Consider the following 13,302-nt stretch of genomic DNA (forward strand, 5'->3'; position numbering starts at 1 on the left):
AGTATCGTCACTGGTCAGGAGACCACCGCCATAGTCACAGCCCAGGAGGGCCCAAGTATCGTCACTGGTCAGGAGACCACCGCCATAGCCACAGCCCAGGAGGGCCCAAGTATCATCACTGGTCAGGAGACCACCGCCGGAGTCACAGCCCAGGAGGGCCCAAGTATCGTCACTGGTCAGGAGACCACCGCCATAGTCACAGCCCACGAGGGCCCAAGTATCGTCACTGGTCAGGAGACCACCGTCGGAGTCACAGCCCAGGAGGGCTCAAGTATCGTCACTGGTCAGGAGACCACCGCCATAGTCACAGCCCAGGAGGGCCCAAGTATCGTAGTCACAGCCCAGGAGGGCCCAAGTATCGTCACTGGTCAGGAGACCACCGCCAGAGTCACAGCCCAGGAGGGCCCAAGTATTGTCACTGGTCAGGAGACCACCGCCAGAGTCACAGCCCAGGAGGGCCCAAGTATCGTCACTGGTCAGGAGACCACCGCCACCGTCGGAGTCAGTGCCCAGGAGGGCCCCGGCTGCCACAGCCCAGGTGGGCTATGATGGAACGTCATGCCACACACCAATGCCCAGTGTAGGGAACGTCATGCCACACACCAATGTCCGTACCAGAACCGCCATGGCAAAGCACTGCTGAACAGTCCAGAGACCGCCATGGCAAAGCACCGCTGAACAGGGCAAAGACCGCCATGGTAAAGCACTGCTGAACAGTCCAGAACCGCCATGGCAAAGCACCGCTGAACAGTCCAGAGACCGCCATGGCAAAGCACCGCTGAACAGGGCAAAGACCGCCATGGTAAAGCACCGCTGAACAGTCCAGAACCGCCATGGCAAAGCACCGCTGAACAGTCCAGAGACCGCCATGGCAAAGCACCGCTGAACAGGGCAAAGACCGCCATGGTAAAGCACAGCTGAACAGTCCAGAACCGCCATGGCAAAGCACCGCTGAACAGTCCAGAGACCGCCATGGCCAATCACCGCTGAACAGGGAAAAGACCGCCATGGTAAAGCACCGCTAAACAGTCCAGAACCACCATGGCAAAGCACCGCTGAACAGTCCAGAGACCGCCATGGCAAAGCACCGCTGAACAGTCCAGAACCGCCATGGCAAAGCACCGCTGAACAGTCCAGAGACCGCCATGGTAAAGCACAGCTGAACAGGGCAAAGACCGCCATGGTAAAGCACCGCTGAACAGTCCAGAGACCGCCATGGCAAAGCACCGCTGAACAGTCCAGAACCGCCATGGCAAAGCACCGCTGAACAGTCCAGAGACCGCCATGGTAAAGCACCACGGAACAGGGCAAAGACCACCATGGTAAAGTACCGCTGAACAGTCCAGAGACCGCCATGGCAAAGCACCGCTGAACAGGGCAAAGACCGTCATGGTGAAGACCTCTGAACAGGGCAAGCACCGGGTAGGGATGAATAGACCGCCACATCAGGCATCCTTATCCCATGTGCAGCTGGGACAGTGACAGGACAGGAACTTTCACGGGGAGACTCATCCAGTCTGGGCACCAGTCCCCCTCCAGAACCAGTGGAGACATGCATCCACTACCTCAGTCCTGCACAGGATGAAGCACTCTGGGCACCAGTCCCCCCCAGAACCAGTGGAGAATGTTATCGACTTGAGAAACTGTGGCTTTGCACTCCCCAGGATGGCACGGTGGGCACCGCACCCACTGTAGAGACTTGAGAGACTGTGGCTTTGCACTCCCCAGGATAGCACGGTGGACACCCCACCCACTGTAGAGACTTGAGAGACTGTGGCTTTGCACTCCCCAGGATGGCACAGTGGGCACCCCACCACTGTAGAGACTTGAGAGACTGTGGCTTTGCACTCCCCAGGATGGCACAGTGGGCAACCCACCCACTGTAGAGACTTGAGAGACTGTGGCTTTGTACTCCCCAGGATACATCAATGGGCATGGAGCCCCGTTGTGGATCTGGCTTTGCAGTAATCCGGCTGAGGTGCCTCCCCTTCCCTTCCCCCTGAGGTGCCTGTAGTATTTCTATCTGATGCCCCAGCAGTGTTCTCTCCGATTGTGGTCAGGTATCTTTTGTGGGCCTCGCCCATGCATTTTTGGACTGTTGGTGCACGGACATTGTTATGTACATATCTGCACTTCTTCTCGTAATGTATATATTTCTGACTGAATTTCATATATATCTGTATATTTTTGAAAGACATGTATATTGCAATATTACAATGTTTGAACGGATTTCGCTTTGTCTTTTCATTCTTCCGGGGGGATTTTGGGTTGTTACTGTGATTTTTGTGGATGCATTGGTGTGTATGTTGTAATATGCGAGGTTGGGGGTGGGGATGGGGGTGTTTGGTGGGTGTCCCCCTAACTTTTGCCTCGCCCCTCCCCCAAGTCGTAGGTGCAGTACTCACCGTTGTCTTCGGCGTCTACGTAGATGGTGGTCGTAGAGGAGCAGGAAGACAAGGGCAGGGAGTATTTGGAGTTCCAGGTCCATGGAGTCCTCGTTCCTCGTGGGATGTGTTCAGGTGAGCGTTTTCCCATTGCAAAAGCTGTTTCCGCCGTGTTTTTATCCACGGTGAATCCGCCCCGGAAAAGGTGGCGGATTGGCGGGTTGTGATACTATGGGCGGTACATTGTCTTCCGCCTGTCTGTTGGCGTTGACCGCTGCGCTGCTTGTCTGTACCGCCGTGGCGGGCGGTGTGTTAAAGTGGCTGTCTTTGTTGGTGGTTTCCGCCTGGGTCATAATTCCCTTTTTTTATCCGCCGCCCTGTTTGCGGTATTACCGCAGCTTTAACACCGTCCGCCAGGGTTGTAATGACCCTCATAGTGTACATTTCTCCATACCAAGAATAGGAGAAGGAATGAACAGGCACATATGAATGCATAACAATGTCAGTTATAATTTGTTATTTGTGATGTGATTAATATACTTGCCCTAACATGACATGCAATTTTCTCCCTAACACACAGAGGAGGCAAAGACATGTGCCTTGAGACGGGCACTGTGGGGCCACATCTACAAGGTTGCCCATGGTTTTCAGAGAATGGGCTGCACTTATTATAAGGGCAAGTCCACAGGCCTTTGGGGAGGACAGGCATTTCTACAGGCTCAGAAGACCCCAAGTTCTACAAATTCTCAACATACCACTCATCAGACAAACCCATCTCACCCTACCCTTGCACCCCCAGGAGGACAGCAGCTGCAAGTCACTAGGTAACCCAAAGTTGGAGGTGCTGCCTGGGACAATTTAAATTTGTTGCTATGCAGGAGGATGTGGAGAGTGGACCAGAGTATTGCCAACTAGAAAAGGAGCAGAAGCAGAATTGTGACATTTTGTGTAAGTGCCAGGAGGCACTGGATCGGATTGCTGCACAGATATGAACTCTCCCTGTGGACTTCCCCTTACCTGTTTTTATACATTTTATATTTCTATGTTTAGTGGTCATAATTATAGGTGTAGTCCTTAGTGAAGGTTTAGGAATAGTTTAGGTTACTTTTAGATAAGTAAGATTTTATGTAGCAGTTATTTAGTAAGTTTTTATTACGGTAGGTTTTTAAGTGAGTGGAAAGTTAGGCCCGTATTTATACTTTTTGACGCTAATCTGCGCAGTTTAGCGTCAAAAAAATTAGCGCCGGCTAACGCCATTCTGAAGCGCCATGCGGGCACCGTATTTATAGAATGGCGTTAGCCGGCGTTAGCCGACCAGCGCTGCCTGGTGTGCGTGAAAAAAAACCACGTACACCAGGCAGCGCCGGCGTAGGGGAAAATGGCGTATGGGCGTCTAAAAAATGGGGCAAGTCAGGTCGAGGCAAAAAAATCGTCTTAACCCGATTTGCGCCATTTTTTTTCGACGCCCATCCCCCATCAACATGACTCCTGTCTTAGCAAAGACAGGAGTCATGCCCCCTTGCCCAATGGCCATGCCCAGGGGACTTATGTCCCTGGGCATGGTCATTGGGCATAGTGGCATGTAGGGGGGCACAAATCAGGCCCCCCTATGCCAAAAGAGAAAATGAAAAAAAATACTTACCCCAACTTACCTTTTCTTCCCTGGGATGGGTCCCTCCATCCTTGGGTGTCCTCCTGGGGTGGGCAAGGGTGGCAGGGGGTGTCCCTGGGGGCAGGGGAGGGCACCTCTGGGCTCATTCTGAGCCCACAGGTCCCTTAACGCCTGCCCTGACCCAGGCGTTAAAAAGAGGCGCAAATGCGGGGTTTTTTGCCCCGCCCACTCCCGGGCGACATTTTTGCCCGGGAGTATAAATACCACGCACATGCCTCGGAGTCATTTTTTAAGACGGGAACGCCTCCCTTGCATATCATTAACGCAAGGGAGGTGTTCACGCCAAAAAATGACGCTAACTCCATGAACTTTGGCGCTAGACGCGTCTAACGCCAAAGTATAAATATGGAGTTAGTTTTGCGTCAAATTTGCGTCGAAAAAAACGACGCAAATTCGGCGCAAACAGAGTATAAATATGCCCCTTAATGTTTAGTGTTTACAGAAATACAAAAAAAATGATTACCAAAACATATATTTATTTTTTTATGCTTCTATCTGTAGTTAGTATATGTTTAGGGTGTAGTTGATGTTTGCATTGTACTGTTATGTGTATCAAGAGGGTGGGGGTTGATGTTTAACTTGTCATGTGTCAATAGTGGTTAGGGTAGGTGAAGTCCCAGATGAGATAGTATAGGCTGGTGCTAATGATAGTTGCTGTAGGTTAATTAGGGTTGGTCAGTGTTTTTGTGTATTAGCTTTTGCATTTAAAACTAATCATTGTTTTTTAGCTTGATGTTATTTATTTGTTATGAGTTGGTACTATTTTGTTAGATGAGCACTTCCTCCTGAGTATATTGTAGGAATATGCTGCATTGTCAGAGTCCTCTGGACAGCTTTAGATCTTCCTCACATTATTATTATTATAATTATATATGGAACCATTTCCATATGTTAGACATTGTAAGTGGGTCTCAGTGTTTAATTTTACATACAGCACCACACATTCAGTTTCCTTACCATAGATCCCTGTGGAAAGGGAAAGGGCAGGTAAGAATTAGATTTAACATTTTACTATAAAGTGCTACTCCCTGCCTGCCCTGGAACACAAACTGCTGCCTCGCATTAACCCATACACCCTTTCACCATTTTGCAAGAGTGTCTGTGCTGTTGGCTTGTTTCTAATTGTGCAGGAAGTCACACCTGTCTGGAACACATACATCACCAATGGAAATTATTCAGTGCTAAGTGTGCCATATCAAGCAGTTTACTCAGAAAAGGTTAAGAACAATAATTTGTGTCCATATATCTCCCATTTCCCCTTCCCTGTAGAGGGATACCAACGTTAAAGGTTCCCTGGCCTGCCACTTAGGCAAAATTGTATGTGCAAATGATATAAAGTGTGGATGCAATCAAATGTGAGGCCTCTGTGGGGTAGAATAACATAAATCAGCTCTTTTCGGCTATGTTGCATTACTAACCAGTTTACACAGGGCGAGGCAAGGCTCCCTTCTATGTCTTGGTTACTGTCATTCAAGTTATTGGATTTTCCATGTGTGGCAGAAGTACTATGCAATTTCATGAGGAATATGGGAATAAGTATCTGCCTTGCATTGGTACAACCACCTACAGTAATGACTGCTGAAATATATTTTGTGTGAACAGTGTGGCATTCACATTAGGTAATGATGTTGTCATATTTACTCTGCAGCAAATTATGTGGATCATTGGAACAGTGTTTTGATCTCACATGCCTCACACATCCAATTTGTAGGTGGTGCAAGGATTTGCATACTTTGCAACAACATTTGACTGTTTGCCTGCCAAGAAAATACGGCTTTTTAATGCACTCTGACGTTACATTGTGGAACTACACATTGCTCATCATACAATTTCAATGTATGTAATTGGTGTAGGTTCACATACAAAAACAGCATGTGGATTTAACTTGACCTCACTCTTCTTCAGTTTCAAAAAAGTGACTTTGGGTTTTAAAGTTAAATTATGTCTCTAGACGTTTGGGAATCAACCATACAAATCTCATAATAGTTTTTGAAAACGCATTTTTTATTCCAGAGGTTCAGATCCTCACATTGCAGCATGTGAGTGGTTGTGTTTTTTACCAACAAAACATTTGGCAAATTATAATGTGTGGTGCGTAAAACTACATTTTCCTACAGATGTGACTTCACATTCAGATGAATTTATTGAGATAATTGAGAAGTAACAAATTGCCATTAGCAAATGTGACATAATATTTTGGAGCACAAGTGGACAAGATAAACTAATGAAGAAACAAAAAGTAATGTACTGGGTTTCAAAGAAGCTGGCATGATGTCCTACACAGGACAGATATAAAAACTGGCCAGATGGCATTCACAAATGTTTATTGGGAAGTTGTTCATTGGAAACTGGGACATTTTATATCTTCCGCTTCTGAGAGTGTTCTGGTGTTAGAATGGGAGGAATCTGAGCGATGTGACTAGCCTCAAGCACACACACATCAGAGGCACGAGATGTAACTCTCATGTATCCAATTATATCTGTGAATGCCAGTAAGGCAGTATGGTAGTCCCTAGTAAGGGTTTGCAGGTTAGTCAACAAAGCAACAACGTTGCCAATGATGGCACTCGTTATGCTATGAAGAAGTCAACCTTGGCCTTTAGGGACTGGATGGATGTATTGATGGCTCCCAGCTGCTTGACAACTTCACTGGTGTCAGATGTAGAAGGCTGGTATTTTCTTTTCCTTCTGCATCATGACACCAGCAAATCAGCTAGGGAGTCATCAATCACATGGAGACAAGAGTAGGTATCTCTGATTGCCTTTGTCAACTCTTTAGTAGGGCTAAGACACCTATGGACTCCTTCAATCATTCCTATTATGGTCTTCATACCCACCGCGACTGCATCCGTCATTTGCTGCTGAACACCTACCACTTGCCACTGAAAAGTAACGTAGGGGTCCTCAGAGTCCTCATCTCTTATGCGTTATGTTATGTGTGTGGATGGTCCATGTCCAGTCTGTTTTGGTTCATCTGGAGACCAAACACCATTGTCTTCCTTTGCCAATACTGGAGGAGAAGCTTCAAACTTGTCCAGGAGCTGTTGGAAGGTGTCTTCATCCATGGAGGGCAACATGGTGTCCTCAACAGTTTGGGCATCGCAGACAGGCTGATCTACCGAATGTGTTGTTTGTCCCGCTTGAAAGAAATAGAAATATGTTACAAATATTCAGTGATTAAATATGTCAATGTTGTACCATAGTTGCTTTTCAAATGGCAATGCATGTAAATTGATCACTAAACCTCAGTATTGACTAGGGGTGCTATTTGTGTAAAGTGCACACAACACAATATAGCTAGGCAGCTGCTGCCCTGCCTGAAACAGTGAGTGCTGAAATGGGCTACATTGACAGTGCATTTCTGCTCTCTGCCTGTACAAATGTACACGTTGCTGCTTAGCACCTCTGCAGGGACCATTACACCATGTAGCATGGTTACTTGCATTTGCTCTGGCCATCAGTTTGTGCACCAGCACTATCCTAGAGATGTAATGCACCATGTATTGTTGTACCTCATACAATCCTGCACTTCACATTTTATGCAGCACAACATATCAGGTTGCCTTGCTGTACTGTCTTGCATGCAAAGTGTGCATTGTTGTGCCCTATGGGACATGCACACAACACAATCCAGCAAACACCTTGCTGCACTGCAGAAAACGGGAACGGCATGTATATGCCATAATTCTAATTTTAAGGGAAATCCTATTGTTTACCAGCACACACAGAGTCATCTCCATACTCTGCAATACAAGAAACTAAAGACAATCTCTCAAGTGGATAACCTCTTTCATAACTGAACGGATGTAACAGCTCAAGATCACTCCATTCCCTCAGTAAGGAGCTCATCTGCAGACTCCCGCAAAGTTCTTCAGCCCCACTCTCTTCAACTCATATATGACTCCAACACCAAGCATCATTCAGACCCAGGGACTCAACATAATCTCTTACGCTGATGACACCCAGATCAAATAATAACTCTCGAAAAAAACCAACAGAGGTTGATACAATACAATACAAAGGATACAATATGCCACTACCATCATGTCTATGTGAGATAAGTAGCTCATACTCAACCTCACAAGGAAGGAGTGATGATATTTTGCAATATGAACTCACCCTGGTTCTCCACATAACTAGGCCTGAGCCCCTTACTCTCCAATCACCCCAAGAACCTGTCCATCATCCTGGACACCAACCTTAGCATGTGACATCAAATTGCCATTATCACCTCCACCTGCTTTCTCATATTTTGCATGTTCTGAAATTTCTTCATATGTCTTCCTAGACTGTATCACAGCAATAACCCCAACTACAGCATCTCTGCACACCTGATACACAATGGGCAAACTATTCAGCACAGTACTGCCAGACTATTACTCAATCTATCTTGCGGCACACACAGCACACCTCACCTCACCTCACCTGAGACAAAGGGGCTAGGTCCCCATTCTGACACACTGCCAGTCCAAGATACTCACCCACACATATCTATTCCAAGGAGGGACCTGGACCATTGCTCAATCTTCGTCAATTCGTTTGTGTCAGGGGCCACTCAGTCTGATACTTTACTACTCTCCAGCCCCACTCTGTTCGTATTCCTCTAGGGTCTACATCCCATACCCGTAGCTGGCTACCCCCTACTCTTGCGTAATATTGGTCTTGTTCTCTTCCATGCAGTACTTTATGATATACAATGAATTTCTGCACTTCTAATGTCTCCATTCCTTATCTGGTATGTCAATCCGTCTCCTCCACAGCTTCTCCCCCGCCCCCAACTATACGTCCCCATTTCGTCAATACTTCCTTCCATGCCGATGTGATGGGTGTTTGGCATAGACCCCGTGCCTCCTCACTCTTCAGGACTTGTAGCTCAGCCCTAGCCCATCTCGACATGTCTCGTCTCCATTCAGTCTAGGAAGGGCATCTGGGTGATCTCCAGCCCAAAGCGATTAATCTCCTAAATAGTACTAGGGTTAAATCCAGAAAACGCTCATTTACCTTCCCAATTGCTAATCCCAATTTCAGACCCAATAGACACATAGTAGGGGGTCAGGGTCAATTCCACTCCCAACAGGCCCTTCAGGTCGATCATCACCGCCCCCTAGCCCTGTTGGATTTCAGGGCAGTACCATACCATATGGTTGAAATCAGCAGCAAAGTTGTCACATTTGGGGCACACCTTAGGGACACCTCCGTATATAAGTGTCAAGCGATGTGGAGTAAGGTACGTTCTGTGTATGTAATTGTACTGAATGTATCTTAAGCGCATGTTTCTCGAAACCACCTGTGGGTATGCTAACACCTTCTGCCATTCCTTGTCTGACAGATCCCTGCCCAGCATCTTTTCCCATCTTTCCCTCTGGGATCGTTATGGGTCTAACATGCCTTCAATTTGAGCTCTATACAGTTTAGTAATTAGATGTTCATCTTCTCCCGATGTCAGCAGGAGGTGCAAAACCCGGTGTGTGGCGGGCTCCGCATTAACCGTGTCCCAGTGTTCCCTTAAGATGTGTATCAGCCTCTGATATAAAAGGAACTGTCCACGTGGGACCTCGCTACTGTCCACCAGGTTAGCGAAGGATCTCAGCACCCCATCGCGAAAGAGGTCTCCGATCGTCTCCACTCCGACCTTCGTCCATGCCCCCAGTCCGGTGCCCACCCGGCTCCCTTCCGCCGTATTTATCGTTAGTATGGATAATGGTAAGGCAGGGGAGTAAGCCATGCCCACGCCCACCCGCCGCAAGCATCTCTTCCAACAGGCTAAGGCTACTTTCGTCATTGCACTTTTTTCCTGAGGTTCCACCCTCTGGTTTATCATTTGTGTTATGATCTCCTCGCATCACGTCTCGCTACTGGCAGTACACCTATCCAGGCAAACCACCTGGAGGTCCACTGTAACTGGCACGCCAAGTAATAGAATTCAAAATCTGGAGCACCGAGTCCTCCCTCAAGGGTCGGCCTATAGAGAATCGAGAGCGCTGTGTGCCTTCGACCTCCATCCCATACAAGGTCCCTGAGTAATGTATTCAACTCCCGGAACCATGATGCGGGGATCAGTACCGGCAGGTTAGCGAAGTAATAACGGAGGCGGGGTAACATAATCATTTTAGACAATGATATCCTGGCCATTATACATAGCTTCAGTGACTGCCAGAACCTGACAGAAGTCCGGAGGGAGCTGAGCGCTCTCCCGATATTCCCATCCCGTACATCTTTCATGTCAGGGAATACCTGTATACCCAGGTACTTAAAAGTGTGCGGTGCCCATACCACATCCTCCGGGAACGAGGAGGGCTGGTCACCACCCGCCGTCATCGGGAAGATGAATGTCTTGCCTCTGTTGAGGCGTAATCCCGAAAGACCTCCAGAATATTCTAGAGTCTGCAGGGCCCATGGAAGACCAGTCTCCCCATCTCTAAGGTAGATTAGGATATCGTCAGCGTAGAGTGAAATAATGTGTTCAGTCTGTCCCCACTCCACTCCCTTACCCACGCCCTCTGTCCGTAGCTGGGCCGCCAGAGGTTCAATAGCCAGGGTGAATAGTAATGGTGACAACGTACATCCTTGCCTGGTGCCCCTGTGTATGGGGTAGGGCTCTGAAATCGTTCTACCCGTTCTCACTCTCGCTAGTGTGGTTGCATATAACAAGTCCACCCATCTTACCCATCCGTCCCCTAAACCCATCGTAAGCATCACTGTCCTTAAGTAGTCCCATCGAATCGAGTCAAAGGCTTTCTCGAAGTCTATTGCAAGTAACGTCCCGGATGGGGGCCTCTCCGCCCTTGGCATTTGTAAGATGGCAAAGAGGCGTCTGAGATTCAGTGAGGTGCTACGGTTCGGACCAAACCCACTTTGATCTGCGTGTACTAGAGCGGGTATATATTGAAGCAAGCGATTGGCCAGGATCTTACTAAGAATTTTGAAATCACTGTTCAACATTGATAGTGGTTGAAAATCGGAGACGGATGCTTCACCCAATTTCAGCTTGGGTAGAGGGACCACCAGTGTAATGCCTCTGCATATAGTTCCACCAACTGGGGAGCTAACAGCGCTGCGTACCTCTTGTAAAAGTCCATTGGGAGACCGTCCGTACAAGGCGTTTTCCCTGGGGCAAACTGTGAGATGGCTTCCCACACCTCATCCACTGTCACCACCCCCCCCAGCCCGTCCCTTCCCTCGCATGTCAGGGTAGGCAGTGGGAGCGGGCGTAAAAAACTGTGTAGGGGGTCTGTTTCGAGTTTGCCCGGACTCCTATACAGGAAGGTATAGTAATCTTTAAAAGCTTTGTTTATGGGGCCCGGCCTGAATCTACGCTCGCCTTTCTTATCACGTACACTCACAATAGGTGCTCCCTCCCCTCCCGGTCTCACCAACCAGGCCAGCATCCTACCGGACCTGCCCTCCTCAGCCTGCACTGAGGCTAAGTATCTCTGCGTGCAATGGCATCAGAGCTGTTCTTCTACCTGAGAGTGGGATGTCCTCGCCTGCTCATACTCCTCCTGTTCTGGTGTTCCACTGCTCCCTCTCTTTTCCCCCTTGTGTATGGTTTTCTCTTGACTAATCAGTTCCCGTTCTAATGTGCATCTTATCCCAGCCGTCTGTCCTATACTGTAACCTCTCGTTGCCACTTTCAGTGTTTCCCATTCCATATATCTGGAGGAGGCAGACCCCTTGTTAATGTTGATGTGGTCTGTCAGATATAAGCGGAGCGCCTCTCTGAATGCCTGGTCCTCCAGTGCAGCTGGGGTCAATCTCCACAGCGGTATGGGGGATCTGTCTTCAGTCACCCTCCAGGTGAGCAATAGTGGATTGTGATCGGATAAAGTGCACCCCAAGTATTCAGAATGGGTCATTCCCCTCGCTAGGTTGGCTGAGCATACCAGCCTGTCTATCCTAGTATGTACCCGGTGGAGGCCTGAGTAATAAGAATAGTCCTTATCGTCACTGTGCTGTTTGTACCAAACGTCAATCAAGCCCCAGGAATGCATCCACTCTCTTAGTTTTTTAGCTACTTTATGCGTTACTGCTCCTGGCAGCGGTGGGGTGGAGTGGTCCAGGTCTATGTCCAATATGCTATTAAAGTCTCCCCCAAGTAACAACTCTCTTGGCGAGTAAGGTGGCTTGATAAACGCTGCGGGAAGGGGACCTGATCCTGGTTAGGGGCATAAATACTTCCTAACACTATTGGAACTCCATGGAGTTTTCTCTCTACTATCACAAATCTGCCCTCCTGATCTCTGTCCTTAGATACTACCTCGAACGGGACTCCTGCACGGACCCAGACAAGTGCTCCTCTGGCATAGGCGGAGTACTTAGTGGCGAACACCTGCCCTCTCCATCTATGCTTCAGTTTCTCTGCCTCACTCACTGTCAAGTGGGTCTCCTGCAGCATTGCTACATGTATGCCTTTCCTCTTTAGGTGGGATAATATTCTGTGCCTTTTAGCTGGTGACCCCATCCCCTGTATGTTCCACGTTAGTAAACTATAGTCTGTCATATAGATAGATCAAGAAAAATGCGGGCCCGACCACTCCCTCCGCATCCTGCTCCCCTTTGTCCATTTTCATATGCTTCGTGGGAACAATCCACAATTTCCAGGCACCATCGGAACTCAAAATAAAAAAATAACAAAACCCCCCATCCCCAGGGTGCCTCTCCAACTGTAGGCTGCCCAAGTAAACAGTGAAACAGTGCAATTTGTCAACCAAGTAAGTATAGATCTCGCCAGTCTAACTGAGTGGATGAGAAGGCGGTAGGGGGGTGGGACCATGCCCGTCGGGGCCTACTATACACACAGTGCAACTCACCTCAGGGCCAGCTTATGGGTATATTTACCCCAGTTCATCTGCCATCTGCGGAGTCACCTTCGGGGGCCTCTCCAAGCAGCCGGAGCCCTCCACGGACGAGACAGTGGCACCATCCGAGTCTCTCTCATCGCTCACCAGCGGGGAAGCCTCTCTGCCCACGGAGGCCGCTGCCCTCAGGGCCTCCTTCCTCCCCAACTCCTTTTGGGACCGTGATGGTTCGGCTTGGGGGTGGGCCCGGTGCCGCCACCCCCTCGTGCCCCCCCCGGGACTGAGGCCCAGCGTCGCCCGATCTTGCACGTTGACCTCTATGTCCTCCGCGGGCCTCCAGCCACTCCCATGCTTCCTCAGGGTTCTGGAAGAATGTGGTCTTGTCCTCCACTATCACTCTCAGTCTCGCCGGGAAGAGAAGCGAGTACTGGATCCCTTCGTCCCTAAA

The sequence above is a fragment of the Pleurodeles waltl genome, chromosome 1_2 (genome assembly GCF_031143425.1).
Source record: "Pleurodeles waltl isolate 20211129_DDA chromosome 1_2, aPleWal1.hap1.20221129, whole genome shotgun sequence".
Lineage (NCBI taxonomy): Eukaryota > Metazoa > Chordata > Amphibia > Caudata > Salamandridae > Pleurodeles > Pleurodeles waltl.